At 47.6% G+C, this 9,328-nt stretch overlaps 1 protein-coding gene across 2 annotated transcripts in view; it reads left to right on the top strand.

Moving 5' to 3' along the window:
* The first annotated feature begins 6,539 nt into the window (after positions 1-6,539).
* The window catches only part of LRRC8D (leucine rich repeat containing 8 VRAC subunit D), a 131,299-nt gene continuing 128,510 nt past the window's right edge, over positions 6,540-9,328 (top strand). The window contains exon 1 of one of the 2 annotated variants that reach the window (XM_055585228.1): positions 6,540-6,677. The gene's annotated coding sequence lies outside the window, so the exon portion shown is untranslated. The remainder of the gene's footprint in view (positions 6,678-9,328) is intronic. The other variant, XM_055585225.1, reaches the window with a different exon arrangement.

Here is a 9,328-nt window from a genome sequence, read left to right as displayed (position 1 = left end):
TTTTGAACTAAAATTTAAGCTCTATTAGAGGTCTAATGGGAAAGTCAAGTAAGCAGTTAGAAACACAACGTGGCGTGAAGGAGAGAAAACTATGCTGGATGTGTAAATGTGAAGTTCTTGGCATGGAGAGGGAATCCAAAGCTCTAAAACTGGATGAACTCCCTGGAGGGAGTGCAGTGTTTGGGGAGGAAGAGGTCGGAGTAGTCAATGGTGTCCAATGATGCTAAGAGGTCAATTAAGGACCAAGAATTGATCACTGTATTTAGCAAAATGACAGTTGTCAGTGTCCTTTGTAAAATCAATTTCAGTGATGCAATAATGGAAGTAAACTCCTGATTAGATTGAGTTGAAGAGAAAATGGAAAGAATTGAATTAGAGATAATAAGTATCAATAATTCTTTTGAGCTGTTTAGATGCAAAGGAGAAACAAGAATTGGAGTGGGGAAAGGGTCAAGAGAAATTTTATTCCTAATGATGGAGAAATGGTGATGGCAGTCATTCAGTAGCGAGGGAAAGTCAATGCTATAGCAGACCGGGGTCAATTGCTACTGTTATCATTTGAGATTGAATGAGACCTAGTGCAAAATGAAGGGACTGGCTTTCTGAAAGAACATGGGTAAGTTCATCTGTAGTAGTAGCAGGCAGAAAGGCAGAGGATATGGGCACAGATTCTCAAGTGGTTGATTGTGGTGTTTCTTTCTGCTTTAAAAAATATTTTCCCCAGTGAAGGGAGCACTCAGTCCTGGGCTGCTAATTAAGAAACTGGCTTACCAGACAGGCACTCCTGATTCAATCTGCCTATGAGTCCATTTTAAAAGGCAGAGGTCCATTTCTTTCTTCTCATTGCGGTTGATTAAGACATGCACCCTGAGTTTTTCTAGTTTCAATTTCACCATGTTATTTCTAACTATAGCAGTCTGGCAATTCCCCTTCCCCTTTGGACCTTATGTTACGTCAGGACCCATGGAGAGTTACCCCACACACGCTAACTGGTTCCATTTTCTCTATCCTGTTCTACACCCTTTATCTGCTGGTTTCTAGTCTGGTCTCCAGCATTTCCATTTCCTTAGCTGTGAAGAAGGGAGACAGTTTGCCTCCTAGCTTCAAATAGGCTGAGAGTTTAAATAAGTCCAAGAAGTGAAATGGTTTTAACCTATGTAAAACATAGAAGGGGCTAGCGGGAGGTAGCAAAGGAGAAGAAAGATGAGAAGTCTACTGCTTATAATGTGCTTAGGTTGAGCACAGACTATGTATTTTTTAAATTTTATTTTATTATTATTTATTTGGTTACTTCAGGTCTTAGATGCCGCACATTGTATCATGCAGGATCTTTTTTTTGCAGCGGTCTAGATCTTTTCTAGTCATCGCCTTGTGGGATTTGTTACCTGACCAGGGTTGGAACCCAAATCCCCCGCAATGCAAAGTACATTCTTAACCACTGGACCGTCAGGAGTGTCCTCTATGGAATTCCTAGCCTTATATGTATGTGAGCTCCCAGGTGTCACAGGTTATATAAGCTGTAGTATTTACAGAGTCACCACAGACTCAGAAATCTGATCACACTTACAATATGTGGGCACACTTATGGTAGGTAACATGTGCTGAACAATACCTATATTCTAAGCACTTGGCTAAGCCCTTTCCACATGTGAATGAATCCTTGGTCTCACACTAACTGGGTGTAGGTGTTATTATCTCCTTCAGAAACCAAGAGAGGCAAGAGAAAGAGAGAGAGACTCACATAATTTGAAATTCCACAGCTCTCCAGCATTATTGCCACTTTCCAAGCAAATATATTCCCCATTTATTTGTGTATGGTTATACAGGTACACGGAGAAGGCAATGGCACCCCATTCCAGTACTTTTGCCTGGAAAATCCCATGGTTGGAGGAGCCTGGTTGGCTGCAGTGCATGGGGTCGCTAGAGTCGGATACAACTGAGCGACTTCACTTTCACTGTTCACTTTCATGCACTGGAGAAGGAAATGGCAACCCACTCCAGTGTTCTTGCCTGGAGAATCCCAGGGACGGGGAAGCCTGATGGGCTGCCGTCTCTGGGGTCACACAGAGTTGGACACGACTGAAGCGACTTAGCAGCATACAGGTACAAGCAGATTTAGCTCCGTCCCTTCAGGGCTATTCTTCACTCTATGAGGAATTCATCATGATATGATTCAGAAGCTGCTCTGGTGTATTTGGGATCAATTTATAAAGGCTGATTTTTGCACAACGTTTCAAAAGCATGTTTACAGATTACTGAAATTCACATCACTTACCATGCGTTGGGCACACCACTAGGTGACACACATGGGAACAATGCAAAACTCACTCCTCCAAGCAGTTCTAATTCTTCTTTAGGAGGAAACTCAATTATTCATTCACTCATTCAATCAGTATTGTTGAGTGCCTTAGGACATTTCAAATGCTACTAAATACAAATCAACTTAGAATTACAATACTTGGTAGAATAAGGCGCACATATAAATACCTTTATCTTACGTGGTCTTCAGTATTGTGTTTGTATCTCTAGAGCCAGGCCGCTGGGCTTAAAAATCTAGCAAGGCCACTTGAAGGCTGTGTGATCTTGCACTGCTTATAAACTCCTCCAGGCCTGTCTAAAAAATGATGCATGCTTAGTCGCTTCAGTTGTGTCAGATTCTGTGCGACCCTAACTGAACTGACAGAAGGACTGTTCGTGGGGTTCTCCAGGCAAGAATACTAAAGTGGATCGAACCCAGGGACTGAACCCACATCTCTTATGTCTACCTGCATTGATAGGCAGGTTCTTTACCACTAATGCCACCTGGGAAGTCCCCCTCCAAAAAAAAAAATGATAGTATTTGTCTCATAAGGTTTCTGCAAGGACTAAAAGTGGACATAAGTACAGTACTCAGAGCAGAGCCTGGCCCATCACAAGCACTGTGTTGGCTGTAGTCATGATTTGTGTGATACAGATTTAACAAGTATTGAAACAGTTGCCAATCTGTGACCATAACTCAACAAAGGACAGTAAGTGTTAAGTCTCTGTTTACTAGAACTTCCTTGAAGCCTTATTGTGTTTCTCCCACTTGATCCCTGTTGACAGGCCTTGACCAGCCTCAGATGCCTCTTCTATCATATTTCATTTGCAATCCAAAGTCAAGTCCGTTATCATCCTTTGCTGCCTTCTACTTGTTTGTTTTTCTTGGGGAGTAGGGGAAGCTGACATTTTTTGCTTCCTAGATCCTCAGAGTGATCCTCATTATTTGTCATTGGTACAGCTCTTAGCAATTTTATCGTTTTTTTATTATTTTCTTATTAACAGAGTAATAGGTACTCAACATAAAAACAATTCAAGCATACAGAAACTTGTAACAGAAAGCAACGACCCTAATAATCTCACATCCAGAGATAACCACTGTGAACTGCTTGTTATATATGCTTCCAGATTTGCCCTAAGTGAAGTCGCTCAGTCATGTCCGACTCTTTGCGACCCCATGGACTGTAGCCTATCAGGCTCCTCCGTTCATGGGATTTTCCAGGTGAGAGTGCTGGAGTGGATTGCCATTTCCTTCTCCAGGGCATCTTCCCTACCCAGGAATCGAAGCCGGGTCTCCTGCATTGCAGGCAGACGCTTTACCATCTGAGCCACCAGGGAAGCCCAGATTTGCCCTAAGCATACATTTAATAACATGTCTATTTTTGACAAAATATGCTTATAAATGGTATCATACTATTCATATTGTTCTGCAACTTGCTTTTTTCACGTATAGATTTTGGACATTCTTTCATTTTAGTACAAATAGGTCTCTAATTTTTATAAAACAGGTTAAATTTGCTTAACCAGTCCCCTACTGGGATTTTGTTATTAAACTTACACACCCTTCTATGTTTCCTGTCATAAACAATACTGCAATAAATATACCTGTACATACAGCTTTCTACATGCTTGTAAATGCTTCTGCAATACATGATTTTTGCACACATATGGCCAAAGTGGAAATTCCTAGAGGTGAAACTGGTCAAAAAAAATCCCTCACATATTAATTTCATCCAAAATTGCTAAACTGTCCTCCAAATGGATTTACTCAATTAACACTCACATTTATGAGAATACGTGCCTGTTTCTCTACATTTGCTTTTTGAGTACTACTTTTTTCCATTCTCAATTTATCCCATTCTTGAAATCACAGTTCTCTCAAGTCTAAAATCATACTTTAAAACTCAGGGAAGATCAAAATGTGGAACAGTGTTTTTACAAACAGCAGAACATTCCAAATTAATCATAGTAGTGAGGTGTTTTCCATCAAAATATCACACCACTAGATGTTAACAGTTTTAAAACAGCACCAACCTCCCAGATCAGCGAATCTGGTACTGTAATTAGATCACGGGATACACAGCTCCTGCCTACACACCTCCTTCTTGGCTCAGTGTGTGGACAGGAGAGGCTACTGGCACCAAGGACAGGACAGGGAAAATGAGAGAGCAAGAGGTGAGAAGGGCTCAAAATCTAGTGTCATCTTGCAAGTAGTCTAGGCCTGTCCCTTGAGTGTGTGCTGGAGCTCTGTTCGTACTCAACCTCAGGGCTGCTCTTCTTTACTTCGAGGGTCAGGGGAACAAGTGTTCCCTCTCTGAAGGTCAATTCTACTCCCTTGTCTCTGAAGTCTTTCCTGAAACCCTAAAAATGAATCTCTACTTTCTCACTGTATCTGAACTCCCACCTTCCTGAGTACCTATAACATTTTTGCAGCATGCTTATGAAGAACGTTTAGTTGCTTAGGAAATGTTGATTGAACATTCACTGACATGGAGACATCTTGGTAGAAGAGATGAGATTTCCCATTTTTCATGGGGCTCAGCCGGTAAAGAATCTGCCTGCAATGTGGGAGACACAGGTGTGATCCCTGGGTCAGGAAGATCCCCTGGAGAAGGAAATGGCAATCCACTCCAGTATTCTTGCCCGTAGAAGCCCATAGACAGAGGAGCCTGGTGGGCTACACTCCATTGTATTGCACAGAGTCAAACACGACTGAGCACATAGACTCATTACTCATTGTTCATGGAAACAGGTAGATTCAGATAAAACGAGATATTGTGATACTGGGCTGGAACCATCTGCCATGTTAAAAACCAACACTTCGAAACATCCCTCGTGACGTTATTTCTTGATTCCTGCTTCTCCCCACCCATGAAAAAGACTTCAAATATACTTTGATCTTACAATAAAAACAAGAGGGAGAACTACCAGGTTGGGAAACACGGTTTAGTGGAGAACAAACTTTCATCTGCCTGCTTCAGACACAAGACATCTTTGGCAAAAAAGAATGGGGTGGGGGGAATCGGGGAGAGCAGACTCAGATAAAAACAATAAGTGACTCTCTCTTGCATCTTTAATAGCAAAGACAGAACAAATTAGGCAGGGAAGCTATTCGCGCCAAGATAAAGTTGTGTGTGCCCCATATCCCAGGTAAGTACAGTTGGAAGCCGCTGAAATGACTTTTCGGGAAATTTCCCCCTACCATTTCATGGCATACCCCAGCCCCACTCCCGTCTTACTATCAAAGTTCCAGTTGACAGGATAGCCCCAGGAAGGGTGAAGGTTCCTGAGATGGACTCTCGCCCGCCTGGCGACACTGGCCGCCCGGCATCGTGCCCGGCCCAGGTGGGCATTTCACTGATGAGCAGCTGTGGGGACGGCGAGCTCCGGCAGCCGCCCCGACCCCGCCGGGTGCACCTGCGCGCGGTGCCGCCGCCTCCCGCCGCCAGTGCCCGACCCCGGGCCACCGAACTCGCCACCCCTCCCCTCCGGTCAGCCCGCACGGCGGCGGAAGCGCCCCGACCCCCGGCAGGCACCGGAGAGCCGCGGGGGAAGAGAGCTCGCCATCACATGGAGGCCCGGGCCCGCCCCCATTGGCTGCGGCCGAGCCAGTGGCGGCGCTCGCCGGCTGCGGTTGGTCCCGAAGCTGCAGCGCCTGCACGGGCCCGGAGTCCATGTTACGCTTTGTCTAATTCCCCCCATTACAGAGTCATGTGCTGCTGCTCCTGTCGCCGCCGCTGCCGCCGCCCGTGGTGCCCCGGCTCCTCCGCCGCGCTTCGAGGTGGCAGCCGCGGGCGGGGCCGCGGGAGCAGGGTGCAGGGCGCCGCGCGCCTCCGCCGCCCCGGCGCGTCCGGGAGCAGCAGTAGCCGCACGCCGCAGGTGATGCCGCCACCTCTCGCCTCCGCCTAAGCCGGGGCTAGGCGGCCAAAGCTGCCCGGGCTGCCCCCCCAAGGTTGGTGCGCGCCTCTCCCGGGCAGGGGCCGGGGACTGTGCCGGTGGAGCCGCGCCGCAGCCGACACGCGCCACCCCGGCGCCGGCGACCTGCCCCGCGGCGCCGCGGCCCGAGCGGAGGCTGTGGCTGGGACCTCGCGGGCTGGGGGACGCGGGCGGCAAGCGGGCCGGGCCGAGCGCTAGCTTCGTCCCCGAAGATCGTTCCGCTTTCGGCAATTTGAGCGGCGGGTGCCGGGGCCGCGGAGTGGGCCCCGTGAGAGGACCGTGCCGGCCTGCGACCGCCTCTCTCCGGCTCCCCGCCACGCGCGCTCCCTTCTCTCGCCTCCCTCCGCCCCATCGGAAGGGCGGGGAGACCCGGTTACGGCTCGGCTGATTCTTCCCGGAGGTGGGTGTTCGGTGTCTGGCCTCGCTGGCCCGCTGCCCAGAAGGTGAGCCCTTCAACTTCTCCAGAAACGCCTCCCCTCCCGCCTCCTTCCCGCGCGGGGTGGGCTGGGCTGGGAAGTGAGGGCGCGCCCCGCCCCCAGCGCGAGGGGGAGGGAGCCGGGGGCCCGCAGGTGCACCCAGCCCGCCGCGGGCCATCTCCGGGTTGGGTACCGGTATAATCCGCTTCTAGCTTGTTTGGAAGCGTGGGCACTTGGGAGCCGGACTTGTGCGCGAATCCCTTCCAGGGGCTTGGAAAGGAGGAGGATTGGGGGTGGCTGCTCAGAGAATCACACCTCCGCTGACTGGAGGGTTCATAGGGGCCTTCCTGTTTCTCTCCCCCTTTATTTGGGGGTATCCCTCACGGATAAAGAGATGAGTTTTTTTAGTTTCTTAAAAAGCCATCTGCAATAAAGAAGAACTGCCCCAGGTCGAGGGGAGGAGAGGTAGGTCCCTGCTGGAGAGGTGGGGTGTGCGGCCCCACTTGGATACGCAGTTGGGGTGTCTGTGTCAGAAGGTGGGGAGGTGGGGTTTCAGGAAAGAAAAAGTGCAAAGGTGAGAATGTGGAGTACTCAGGAGGTGGGCAGAAGGAGGGCGAATAGGTACTGGGGAGTCCTAGCCGACCATGGGGCCCAACTTGAGCCCCTTGAACTCATGGATCACTTCTTCCTTTTCGCAGATTTCCTCCTTTCCTTCTCCTTGACTTAGGAAAAAAAATATTTCTTGTTGGGCAAAGAAAGCTTTGAGGACATATTTTGAAAGAGATTCAGGAGTAAAGAGAGAGCTGACTTCTGGAAACTTTTCTTTAGCAGCTTTGCTAATAAAATGCTAGTCCGGCTGCGTTTATTGAGCACCTATTATGTGTTCTGTGCTGGAGGTCGGAAGAGTCTGGGCAGCCAGGGAATTCCCGTCTGCAGTTCTAGGGAGGGCTGTTTACCGCATAAACAACCAAAGGGCGCTTCCAAGTGCCAAGAATGACTGTGATTCAGACCTTCCCCTCCTGGGTTCTGGGGCCTCTTCATGGTACAGACCTGTGGGAAGAACTCTCACCATACCCAATAAATGGGGTCTTCAGGAAGCATTTATTTTTACATCTCGTTAATACTGACCAGACACCTCCCATCAGCTAGCACAGGGTGAGAATCCTCTCTTTTCCTGTCTTCTACACCCACTGACTAAAACCCTGTTAGAATACAAGAACGAGATAGGAAAGATCCGGAGATGAAAATCAGGTAGAATAAGGTGCCGACAGAGTCTTTGGTCTCTGTCGGTTAGTAAGGGAGCTGCCCATGAAATGATTAGGTAATCCATGGAGCTGGGAAAAAAGCAATCCAAAATCTTGAATTGGCATGGTTTATTTATATATTTGAACATTTTATCTTAGATTTGCCTCATTTCTGTTGAGGGCGTCTGAGTGTGTACTTTGTTGAGTACTTTGTTGATGAAAACCTAACACATTAGAGAGGAAGATGTCCTTACATGACCCAGTCCCCCATTCTCTTAATGATCCTGTGGAGCGGTGTATGATGCAACAGTTAGAGTATTGAGCCATTCGTATCTTTCTCTTTCAGCCAAGGTTTACAGAATTTTAAAAACTTGGTCAAAACTTGACCTTTTCCCCCTACTTTTTACATTGTTCAGAACTTTTTTTGATTTTTAAAAAGTTTGCTGTGTCTTTAATGTCCCAGTAGTACAATTATTTTGTTAGCTGTATTTTGGAAGTCAAACTTGATTCAGTCTCAGTACTGTAGGTATTAAATTGGCACTAACTGTGAAAACATGAAAGTTTTGTCAAACCCGTGTGCTCCTGACCACATATGTTCTTGAAATGGCAGTTGGTAAGGGATTTCACCTGTTTTTCATGTATCATTGGAGCTGATATTGACATTTTGAAAAGTCCAGCCAGTATTTATTGAGTACCAGCAGGAAGCAGAGAACCTGAGTGGGTGTTGGGGTGCCTTAGTCAAGAAGGAGAGGATTCTTGTACTAATAGAAAGCAAGTAAGACAGTCCATGTGAGACTACCACCAGAAGCAAGGGATTGCATTTGTTTAGGAGGCCGAGGAATACGGGATGGAAAGAGTATTTGGAGCCAGCTGGGACTGTTTGTGCATTGTGGAAGAGGGAGGGCACATGTGTTAGGGGAAGCTTTGAGGTGTGTCATGGGTCAAAAATAGGATTGCCTGGCTGGGACAGAGAACATGTCTGATGAAGGGAGGTAGGGAGCATGTAGTTAGTGGAAGACTTGAACCACAAGTCAGTGGTGTTAATTATTTGCTTCAAGAAGTGTGGTTCTCAACAGGGGGTTACTTTGCCTCCCAGCAGACATTTGGGAAATCCGGACACAGTTGTAGTTTTGCTTGTCCTAGCTAGGAGGCAGGCATTACTGACACCTAGTGAGCAGAGACCCTGAATCTTGCTAAACATCCTGCGGTGTGCAGGATGTTCCCCACTACAAAGAACAATCCCGTCCAATATGTCAGTAGTGCCAAAGTTGAAACACTCGGCCTAGATAGGGAAGGTAGAAGCCACTGTGAAGTTACATCTGAGAACAGGCCTCGGAGGAGGTGGTTTTGAAAAGTGAGGAAGGATCGTGAGTTGGGAAGCCAATCAAGGGGACTTCTGTAACACTCAGGCCTGAAGGGATTAGAATCTGGGCG

Source organism: Bubalus kerabau, chromosome 6 (genome assembly GCF_029407905.1).
Source record: "Bubalus kerabau isolate K-KA32 ecotype Philippines breed swamp buffalo chromosome 6, PCC_UOA_SB_1v2, whole genome shotgun sequence".
Lineage (NCBI taxonomy): Eukaryota > Metazoa > Chordata > Mammalia > Artiodactyla > Bovidae > Bubalus > Bubalus kerabau.
The sequence above is the reverse complement of the archived record's forward strand: the minus strand, read 5'-3'. Positions and strand labels throughout refer to the sequence as shown.